The sequence below is a fragment of the Apostichopus japonicus genome, chromosome 7 (assembly GCF_037975245.1).
Source record: "Apostichopus japonicus isolate 1M-3 chromosome 7, ASM3797524v1, whole genome shotgun sequence".
NCBI classification, from domain to species: domain Eukaryota; kingdom Metazoa; phylum Echinodermata; class Holothuroidea; order Aspidochirotida; family Stichopodidae; genus Apostichopus; species Apostichopus japonicus.
In genome coordinates, this window is record NC_092567.1 from 26,398,896 (window position 1) to 26,411,144 (window position 12,249).

At 35.7% G+C, this 12,249-nt stretch overlaps 1 protein-coding gene across 1 annotated transcript in view; it reads left to right on the forward strand.

Moving 5' to 3' along the window:
- The window catches only part of LOC139969931 (snake venom 5'-nucleotidase-like), a 74,859-nt gene that overhangs the window by 50,740 nt on the left and 11,870 nt on the right, over positions 1-12,249 (forward strand). The window lies entirely within an intron of this gene.

Genomic DNA, 12,249 nt, shown 5'->3' on the forward strand with positions numbered 1-12,249 from the left:
TGGTTAACGCCAGTCTGATTGAACCATATTATTAAACCTTCAATAATATAAGGATTAAGTTTAGTATATATATATATATATATATATATATATATATAGCCTTACAATACAAACAAGACGTTAAACGTGCACAAATAGAATCATTAAAACAAAATGCGTCATAGAAGTTTTTACTCAGTTCATAGGTTCATATAGCCTAGTGAACTAAAAGCCAGCTTTTGTTTTATCTCCAACCATTATTTACCCAAACATATGTAGCATTTCAAAATTTGTAAACCCTTTTCTCCATCTTGTTGTACTCCGAGCATTGCATGACAATGTGATCACGTGACCATTGTACATTCTCATTCTCACGAAGATATATTTGTCAAACTGTGACAGCTATATAGCCTTACAGTACAAACAAGACGTTATACGTGCACAAATAGAAATTCAAAAAGGAACTGACGGTTCGTGGTGGTATTGTTGATAAAATATGTTTAAATATCTTTACGGTATAGGTTAATAAGTTAAAACTAAATTACCCATTAACTGATATTTGAATCAACAATAACCGAATTTCACACACATGCCAAAGTTAGATTAAAAATCCATATAAAATAGCCGTTATCTATAAAATATATCTAAAATCTAAAATCTATCTAAGTAGTAAATAAATATATAGTATATGCACATAGATTACTTTAAGAGTGCATGTGATCTTACGTAGGGAAACCGCTCTGCGAATAGTCACTATGATAATATCACTCAATTTTTCCTAATGTCATTTTCGATCCTTTTTTTTCTTCATAAAATGTACGTTTACTATTTGGTAAATGCTGAGTAAAAATATCAGTAAATACTGGCAAGTTGAAATGACTCGACATAACATGATTGAACTTTTTCGCGAAACTAAATATTCCAGTTTCCATGCTATGAATACTTGCAAAATGTGATTCGGCTGTGTAAATACGAACTTTGATTGTTGATTTCAACTTTATTTCATATGAAAATAACCTGAAAGTTACTCACCTTTGGTAAAATATGTATTTTGTTCTAAGATCATATCGGTATATCTATCAAATTGAAAAAATTGGATGAATGAACTTGTTCTCGTGCGCACAATTTGGCCATTTCAACAAAAGAACGGTGATAGCCATTGTGATGTCATAGCATACATTTGCGTGTGCGGTCTGTCATGTGATTGTCATATGACAGTTATGCTACTCTGCGATTGGTGTATTCGGCTAAATCCTACCGTTCAAAAAGAGAGTTTCCAAGTGCTTTAGTGCAAAAAATAGTACCAAAATTACTGAATGAATAAAAAATGTGTGCACATTTTTTGTGGAGAGTAATTTTGAGTTGCCTCTCTGACTGGACTATGGAACTGCAAGAAAAACGACTTTGCCCCACGTTCTATAGCGGCTATTACCGTCTGTGACAAACTATAGGTGTGCATAACGTTAATAATCGAATATATGTCGTCATATGTTGGTACGTACAAACTGCAGTCAAGCTATACTTCAAATATATACAACGGTATAGGTACACTGTGCACAGTGATTTGCTTTGAGACGACAAGGCGCTGACAATGCGTGATCTGCTTCAATTTGTGACATGACACGTGGTGCGTTGTACATGGCAGAGATCAATCAATTTCCTCTTTATAATTTCCTAACGAACATCGTTTAGTAGGAACACGTAGTGTACAAGTGGATGTTAGTAAAAGCCCTTAGTGGCTTGACAAATAGATCAATCCTAGAACGAAAAAAAAGTAAACGTGCAGGGCCAGTAATAATACTCATACTAATAACCCCACCACCTCCTCCTCACCCACGAGTAAAAGGAAACGTGTAAAAAAGTAATTGGTTTATACATATGTATGTTCAGGCGTAGCCAATAAATAACTTGCACTACACTACTACTACTACTACGTGGAACATAGGCCCAGGCTCCATCTTGGGTGACTTTGTTTAACAATATTATATGTGATTTTAATTTGACTCTTTTGTTAATATATATGTGATTTAAATTTGACTATTTTTTTAATATATATATATTGACAGATATACTGTGTGTTAATGGGTAGGGGGTGGCGAGAAGTGAAGGTGGCGAGGGCGGATGGGTGGGAGGGAGGGAGGGATGAGGGAGCTGAGGAGGGCGAGGAGAGGAGAGGATGAAGGAGGCAAAGAAAAAGGTAAGAGGAGGTCAGGAGTGGGAAGGCGAGGAGAATACAAGGGACTCAGCTGGAGGCGGGGAGCGGGGTACGGGAGTGCGATGTTTTGTTAGAGAATCAAGACTCGGTGATGGAACAAGTCTTTCTTCGAAATCACGTGAAATATTTATGGTGCAGCTATGGTCCCTGTGGCATACTTTAATTACACAATTAAATGTATAATCCAAGAATAGGAAACGCTACGTGACATGACTTGACGGTGTCTTTGATTTGAACAAACCTCATTCCAACCAGACAAGTCAGTACGCAATTTATGGATTAATTGATATTAAAAAGATTTCCAATTTTGGGTATATAGGACAGTACTTTCTTTATTGGCAATAGCGATTTATCACCCAGCAGCTTCGTCGCTGCCCAACAACACTCTCCACCTGCCCTTGCATTGGCGACAATTTGCTTTACATGTTTCTGTAGGTGTTTAAAATACTTCGGTAACTATATAAAGTAAAGAAATGGTTGGTTATTATTCTGTGATTATAATTGTGATTATTAGGCATTATCACTAAACAGTGTTTGGGCAACATGGATAGTGATCAAAATCATTAATTGCAGAAAACCCCGCAACTCTTGAATCTTAGAGATTATGACCCTAATAATCATTATACAATAACAATTATTGATATAACTGCAGGATCAAAAGTTCCTCAACAAATTAACTTCCTCCTGCACCAGGCTCGGTCCCAACAACTCACTCTCTGTTAATTTCCCTTATGCAAACTATCTCCAACACCCTTCTTAAACCTCCACAAAACCTCCAACACAAATTCTATCTTCCTCTCTACACGAGGTATCAGGAACATACTATGCTTTCCTATTTGATCACTTTGTTTCTAACCGCGAGCTATCCATGAGTTATAATTATTTAACTTAATTTATCAAATTTCCCACAATCCCCTGCACTGTTGCTTTGATTAATGACCAGCTCATAACCATGCAGGAAATGTGGTCACCATACTACATGCTGCAGTGTCCTTCCTTGTAGAACCTCCCTTTCTTGTTACACCTAGCTGTAAACTTAGCCAGTGCACATTAAGTACATCCTAGCGATACTACCTAGCCAGTATTCACGTTGAAACAGTACACCCTAGCCATTAACCTGGTCAGTATACATGTTCACACCCTAGCGATAAACTAAAGCCATGTACCAGAGATTAGTATATAAGACAGTTAAGTAATCAGTTAAGGGAAAACACAATAATATTATAATCCATGCATGAAATACGGTAAAGCAACCTTTTAATATAATGTAAAACTGTAAACAGGCAACTGCTGGTTACGCTTAGTTTAATTTTTATTTATTAAGTTGATAACAAATCACATTGATACTGAACTTGCGGAATAAAATAGCATTTACCTCGCCAAGAAGTCGTAATGGTAGGTTATTGGTTGCGCCTATATATATGAGTTTAAGAGGCAAAGTGAATTAAACGCTGGCAATATTTCCAAGTACAATAAAATAAAATAAAAAGCATACATCATGTATCTTGCTATGGTTATTCTTTATCGCCACAGTCAATTGTCAAATATTTACTTAGTATAATGACGCATAAATGAATACAATCGAAATAATATTTTAGTATGTCAAAGCCTCAAATTTCCAAACCATGAATTATACAAACATGGATGATGGATTGATAGCTGATGATCAGTGACGTGCATAAAGGGAGAGAGGGTAGCCTGGAGGTATCAAACATTGCCCCTACATCTACCGTCAGTCAGGTAATAGTCACATTCAGGAAAAACTAGACTAATCCCCTCCCCCCACCAAGGACACCTAAGGGGGTAGAAATTCCGATTGCTAAAAAAATGTATCTTTCTCATCAAACATGTTTAATAAAAAAAACTCTCGAATACTAGGTCTTCTATAATGATTGCAGTCATTTATTTTTTGTCAATCTGTTCTTCGTTAGCGAGTTTGGATAACAGTCTAAGCATCACGTGGGACTACACCAGTTTTACACCAAAAAGCAAAATGTTTGCAGTTATACCGGATTAGCAGGTAGTGTTCCTGACCTCTAACATTGCGATTCCTTGCGCGAGTAATGACCTCATTGGGTTCAGAGGCATTGTCATGGTGTACCTTGAACAGGGGCTTCTTGAAAGGTATAGTATGTTCGATAACACCGTCTTGATAAGTAAATCTTATAACCGTCATTCTGTTGCTCGTGTTGTCGACTTCCGTGACTATCATGTGACATCGTGGATGAAAAATCCATCGATATAGAACCACGTGATCACCAGGAGCCAATTCTCGAATATGCTCTACCCTTGTGTCCTGATGCCGGGCAACCCTTCTTGCTATGCGGTGGAACATGATTGAAACGGTAGAAATGTTCCTTTCTTTAAAAAACAAACGAAATGAAATGAGGATAACTGAAGCCAGTTCTTTTTTCTTTCTTTTTTTTGTCTTTGCTTTTTGTATTAATGATTCTCACAATGAGACAAACCATTTAACAAGATTTAATTGACTGAAACAAGTGGATTCCGTTGAATTATACAGTTTTAAAAGACTGGTGAAATTACGTCGATATGTAAGTTATACCAGAATTGTTCAAAATCGAGATCTTCATATGAGTATTTTTCATTTTTATTAGTCTTTATAACAGTGCTTCTCTTCTGATAAATAGTAGAATAACAGAATAGTAGAATAATAGTAGAATAGATCTGTCAATGCATCTCAGAACTTTAGCTTTCAAGGATGATTGATTGAAATTGTGATTTCCTGAGATTTCCTGTTCGATATCATTGATATTTCATATAGGATATAGTACTGACAATTAAAGGTATGCTTAAATCTAGAACAACATGCAGCATTCTTACCTGCTGGTAACTGTTGATCAACGATGGAATAGTGTTGATAAAAAAAATAATGTCATTCAAACACCGTGTTTGGTCCTGTTAGTTCGTTCTCCAAACTGTGTATTGAAACAGTACTGTTCACGCTACCACATCATATTTTATTAAAAAGTAACTATATATGCAATAAGTTTACGGTATCAACAATATCAGATCAAAGGTTGATGTATGGTAGCCTGAAAGATTAGTCGTTTATCATGATAAGACTTTTTTATGTTACCGTGGTCAAAACAATCCTGTCCTTCCCCGGGTGTGTGATAATCCTATAGTGTGTCATATTCATTGAGAAAAATGTCATTTGTGGCAATAGAATAGTACCCGTACCCTTTTTTCATTTAGTATACTGAAAGGTACCCGTTAGAAAGTGCCCTTTTGTCGAGAAGAAAATCAATACTGGAGTTTGTGGTTTAAATTGCACATATTATCTATTTTTTCTGATATATTGTTTAACATTTTGACTCACTGCAAATATATATACATAGCCTATGGTACATCATACAACTTTTAATTGTTTAAGAAATTTTAGAAATGTAGCAATCACCCCTAAATTGAGAATCACACGTTGTTAGAATTCTTTTGTTTATAGGGTATCCCTTTTTTATAAAGGGTGTTTTTTTTTAAATAATAATAAATTACCTTTTTCATATATATATATTTTTTCTCCATTCATCTTTCAAATCTTTCAAATGAACAATAGATTTCAAACTTTAATTCGAATTTTCTTAAAGTTATAGAAACGATTACATTTACGTCATAACAAAAAGACAGTATTTATTCTCAGAAACAATACAAAGAAACAAACAGGATTAATGGAAAAGAAATTTGCATATATCCCGAAATAAAAAAATAAATAAATAAAGATATATATTTTTTGGAGAAAGTAACTCATACATTCAATCATTCAACATGTCTTTTAAGTGTGTACTCAGCATCCATTATTTGCTTTGTTCAGTATGTAATATTCTACATGTAGATAATATTTGAGCTTGTAGTAGATTGCAATATCATCTGGCAGCTTATCATTAAATTTATTGGATGTTTATCTTCGTCGATATGGCTAAACTTAACGTGATCATATAGTTTATATCAAAGTTAGTCTTCAGGCGTAGGATATAAGACTCTTACCAGAAGGTTTTAGCAAAATGACATTCCAAAAACAAAAGCTTTAGTGTTTCATTTTCTTTCTGGAAAAAATGTACATATAGCGAGATATTCTTAACAATGATCTGATAATAATAAAAAAAAAACATGTTGGTACTTAGTATTCTATGCATTAAACGACACTGAAAGTAATGTGTGTTCGTATCTCGTACAGCCAGATAAGGTAACGCAACAATTCTTTCCCAATCATACACCTTGCTATCGATTTCATGCCATTTCTGGATTGCTGTTGGTTGTTGTGATCTTCTCTCTATTAGATACTTTTAACATACTTTGTCACTTTGGGTGACGTAATAGCATTTACAAGGCGTTGCTCATTGCCATTTGGGTTGCGAGCGTGATTTACAATTTCTGGGATTGGAATCGCCGACAAAATATCGAAGTAAAAAGTAAAGGGAAATGATCCAGAACAAAATTAGTACAAAAACCATCATAACCGATGGCATTTCCAGTTTTGCCGAAAAAGTCACGCACTCGGAAGGCACCTTTGCGTTTGAGAACAGCTGGGAAAAGGAGCATATCATCAATTTTGGAGAAGGAATTATTCAATACAAACTGGTAACCGTATGTATTTGGGGGTCTGTAGTTAAAATCCGACCACGGGTAACGCACACATCACGAATACAATTATTTGAGATAATAATGTCATTTTTATCAAAGTTGCATTTAAATAAAAAATCCTTTTCCATACCTCTTTATTCCTTCGTCAAATAAAACTTTCAATAAACCTTAATTTTCATCAAGATACAGTTTAACCCACTTACACTTTAAACTTGTTGCAAAAGACCTTACGTCAATCATACAGAGAAATCCTTTGCATTTATCTTTAACCAAAACGTTTCTCTTCACTTTGTCGGTTTTTCTAACACCAAATGGAACCAAAAAGAAGACTACTTTAAAGAATTGTGTACTCGGATTTGTTAAAACGGTAAATATATAGACAAGTTGTGAAATAAGGAATGTTTTAATGAGAACAATTTTCCCGATGGGCGTAAGATCGCTGGAAGACCAGAGATTAATAACAATTTATCTAATACGAGACAGTTTGGGAACATAGTTCAACTTATAGAAGTCTTCTTGGTGATGAGCAAAAACAACCTAAATAATTGACAGGTTCGTCTCTAATAACAACCTTTAAATTGCAAAAATATTGTGGTGTGGTTGAGAACAAAGGTCCAAGGGGGAAAGGCAAGATTTTCCCCAAGTTTACTTTTAAACCGGAAACTTTACTAAACTCCTCAAGTATTTTCAATGTTTCGGAAATATGCTTTATCAGTTGGAAGTCTGACCTCAATATATGACCGTTACTAGCAAATTTTCGAGCACAGCTACTTGACCCGGAAGTAATTGTTTCGCGCAAATCCGGTTCTACGGACTTCGGTTCGCTACTTCCATGTATGGATGTAATCGGTAAAATTCGCAAACATCCCAATGTCATTCGGGTTTACGAGTATCGTAGCTCGATAAAGGATACTTTAGAGACTCAAATACGATCATTTCCGGAAAGAAACGAAGATTTTACCAATAGAACAGTGCATTTTCTTATCGACGACCAACGCAAAAACATAAAGGTAAGTCAAATCGAGTCGACGTCTATCGTTATGTGACTTTCGCGTCTTAGACAACTTTTAACCGTAAAAATAGCATTTTTGTAATATATAAGCTTGAATCTTACTCATATTTTTCAGAAAAGTTGTAACTCCCCCGAAAAATGTGATTTTTTGGTCAACGAAAATGGTGCTCCTATGTGGTTTTGGTTGCCCCTAATACATGTGTCCTAACGTACATAATACACATATACACGAAAGCACCGTATCCTATAACGTGCAGCCTAGCGCTATATGTCGACTATGATGTAGCTAGTGCTAGATTTGCAACGTCTCGTATTTTTCGTAATCTTTCTATTCGGCATAGATTCCCTTCATTTTTTGCGTTAATATGGAAAAATCAGGGAGTTGATAAGTCACGGTACTACTTATGGCTACTAAATAGTTAAAATTTAAAAATTCGAGTGCATAGCGGACAGTAATATTACTGTACTAGTACAAGCCTAGGCTAGCCTATAGGCCTAGTACTTTTGTATTTACTAAAGTAATATACTACGACAAGTTTTTACTACAGGTAGGCCCTAGCCTAGTTTTAGTAATACTAGAATACCTGCATAGTTTAGTCCAATTTTAATAACGGACTAAGGCTTATAACCTTTAGTTCTTAGCCTACGCCTTCTTGTCCTTGTGTAATAATTCTAAGGGGCCTGTTCTTGAAAAGATTTTGACTGCATAAGATACAATTTAGTATTATTATTATTATACAAAAATTATTAGTAGTACTAGTAGACTGCCTTTGTACTATGTATAAGTTAAGATCATGGCTTATTATGAGTTTTATTAAAGCTGGACTGGGTGAAAATTTCCTCCATCCTGGGATCGGGATCCATTTCAATATCACTTTGTTACAAGTGTTCAAGACCGTTATTAGATCCATGACTTAAGTCTAGGCCCAATTCCCTATGCTTAATATGTAGTTACAGTAGGTAGAGCAAGATACGTAACACAGAAATAAAACTAGCTTGCTTTATACTGCTTACACTTTATACTTATTGCTATTACAGTTAGACCTACTGTTGGTACTTGAGAACAATTGCACCTCATAGAGCCATGTAGTTGTACATAGCTACTTATAATTCCAGGTGACTTAAACAATATCAGGGATCATTTTGTGACAACATGTTTTGCTGTTAACGAGAGTTTACGATCTTTTTATTGTTAAGTTGTTTTCTATGATAGGTACAGTAGTAGAAGTACTTAGTCATTCATGTACAGTCTTCCCTATGTGTGTGTGTGTGTCACACACAGATTTCTCTAAGGTGCTTTCCCATGTATATATGACCAAAAAAAAGTTATTCCCAAAAAGAAGAAAAGTTTCATTCACTATTTAATTTGTTTTGTTATGTATAATGACTAACATTGCAAAATGCAGTTCCACTGGTATTAAGTATTAGCCCAGAGAACTTCCAGAGTTTATTACATCCTCATGTTTATTATCCTCATATCTGAAGTCTTCATGTAAGAGTTTATTTATAGAAATCTGTTAATAAATGTAGTCTCACATTCTATTTAATACTATATATCTTTAAGTTCCTAGCTCTGTTATATGTACCCGTAGTAAGAAGGAATGCAGCCTGTGGATCAGTTAAGTGCCTGTTGTTACAACTCTGCTCCAAACTATTGTTTGCTAATCAGGTTGTATTATTAGTTTGCTACCTTTAAGCAATTTTGTTTTCTATATATATGTAATTTACATTTTTCCTCAGTTTCTGTTATACTCTTATAGAAAGAACAAGTTGTGTGCAGCAACAGGCTGTAATATACTCAGCAGTCTCATGCTTATTCTCTAGCTAACTCGAACAGGTTATTGGCCCAGACACATACACTGGAAGTTAACTGTGTAGAATAGATTGTTGTTTGGAATTTATGTGCTGATTTTGGAACCATTTCTTGGGAAATGTCGGTACTTAAATTGGTTAATTTAGTCGTGAAAACTGACCAATATGGCTGGAACAACAGAAGATATGACGTGGACAATTAACAAAATGGATGGCTCGAGCTGGCTGACATGGAATTTCCAGATGAGACATTTGTTTCTTGCAAAAGGCCTGTGGGCTATGAGGATGGCTCAGGAAAGTTGGGGGTTACTGTATGTGAGAAGTAGAAGAGTGCAAACTTGAAAAAGACACAACTGGCATTTTTCACCATTGTGCTTGCAATAGCATCTAGTCAGCTGGAATTAATTACAACAAGTAACAAACCAAGTGATGCTTAGGATGCCTTGCGTACTCTGTTCGAAAAGGATTCTCTAACCAACAAAATTCAGCTCAAGAAAAAGTACCTCAGAACTGAAATGGCAGAGGGCAAGTCAGTTGGAAATAATTTGAATTATACGAAAGGAATTATGGATCGTTGGGCTGCTATTGGTGCTCCTATTTCTGAAGAAGACCAGGTTGTTAAAGTTATATGTCAAGTTTGGACTTATTTATTTACTTTCTACTCTTACCTTTTACTTTTATATATTTGTCTTTTAATTTTAATCTTATGCTATATGTCACAGGTATATCTCACCATTTCAAAGTTACAAAACTATCCATCCTGCCACCTGAACTGTTGTTGCTATGTCATGCCTTCACTATGCCACCTTGAAATACCCCTTGCACTTGACATTGTGTGTGATTTTTTTTCAGACAATATTATTGTATGAAGTCTTCACAGTATGAAGTGTGTTTCATTTCAAGAAGTATTCAAATTTTGTTAAGCTATTCCTTCCATTTGAACAAAGTATTTCACTTTGAAGTGATCGAAGTAATTTATATTTCATGCCCATATTTTCACAGGACATTAAAACATGTTCTTTCATGGAGAGTGTCACACCAAATGTTTTTGTTTTCTTTTTTCTGTTGTTTAAAGTGCCTTATTGTTACAGTTATAAAATCAATAAAAGACCAGGCAACTCTATTTCCACTGTTGACTAATGTTCTACTATGCATGTGCAAAAGAAGAAAAAAATAGCCCTACTCAAAATATTTGGTCAGAGTATCCATAGAACATAATGTATCCAAACACGTCCTGTGTACTGAAAGTCCGCTTTTAATTAAAGTCCCCATATGTGGCAAAACCACCTCATCCCTCCAAAATACCCTAACTCTTCCCAAAGCTGGTGAACACCACACCCATCCCAAAGCTGGGAAACTCAAAACCCTTCCCCAAATCTGCTAAGCACCACATTCCCTCCCCCAAAACCCGTAAAAACACCACACCCGTCCCCTAAACAACACACCCCTACCCAAGCCACAGTACTTAACTCCAATATTGACAAGTGGTTATGTAGTGTGATACATGAACCAAACAAGGATTGGTATTGACTGGAAAACTGTTAACTGATATTTATTGATGAATATAAGCAACAGATGAGTACCCAGCTTTGCAGAATCTCACTGAGTAAGGGCTACTGTGGAATTATGGTAAGTGGGTAAGTATAAATCATTTGGTATTGTAGGTATAAATCATTCGGAATTGTTGGAAGTTCCTTAGAAAACAACTAGAAATAAGGTTTGGCCTAGGCCATGTTACCTTTGTATATTCGACATGTGGTATGACCCCTTCAGTTTTGACAACAGACTCGGGGAAAATTTGTGTTACCTTAATAGTTACCACCATTAATTTAGCTAGAAAGGAAACATCATCTCCCTTGCCCCCTCCCCATTTTGTCTCTCTTACCCCTCCCATACGCAGCTCTCAGTAATTTTACATTTTACCTAATCATATATTAGAATTTGGGACAAAATTTCTTCCAAACCTTAGCACAACTTAAATTACGCCACAAAACCTAACATTCCTAATAGACCGTACACTAAAGGAATGGGTTCCACTACATTGAAAACGATTTGAGTGAAGTCTTGTCGGTAGTAGCCCATAGCATGCAAACGGCTTGGCGAAAGTCTACCTAATTTCAAAATGGCGGCGACAGCAACAAAATCGCCGAGTCGAGGTAATCGTTTTGTGACTGGCCGTCTTAGACAACCATTTCACCTAATCTTTACAGCATCATGTAGGAGAGTACAAGATCCACAAATGGGAGAACTTTTTTGCTGTAACTCTCTTTCGTTGGTTCGTTTTGACCTATTTTGTGTCAGTTAGGAATACATGTGTGAGGACGAAGTTGGATTGCAATCGTTGTTTCATAGGTTTTCGTTGATTTTTTCTCGGGTTTCTTTGCCCTACCATACATTGGAATTACTTTTAATCCATTCTGTGAGGTTCCGGTAAGTTGTAAACTATCAATGTCTGTAAATTCTGTGAGTGAAACGTAGGACCGACTTTACGTAAAATGCGGGCAAATTCAAATTTAATGATATGCGTGATCGTTGATCATTCTTCGAGGTCACGGGGTCAGACTCCCAACTGTTATTGAGCCATTAGTCATGAACACCGTGTCATCACCATATGTCATACCTGTAAAGCAGA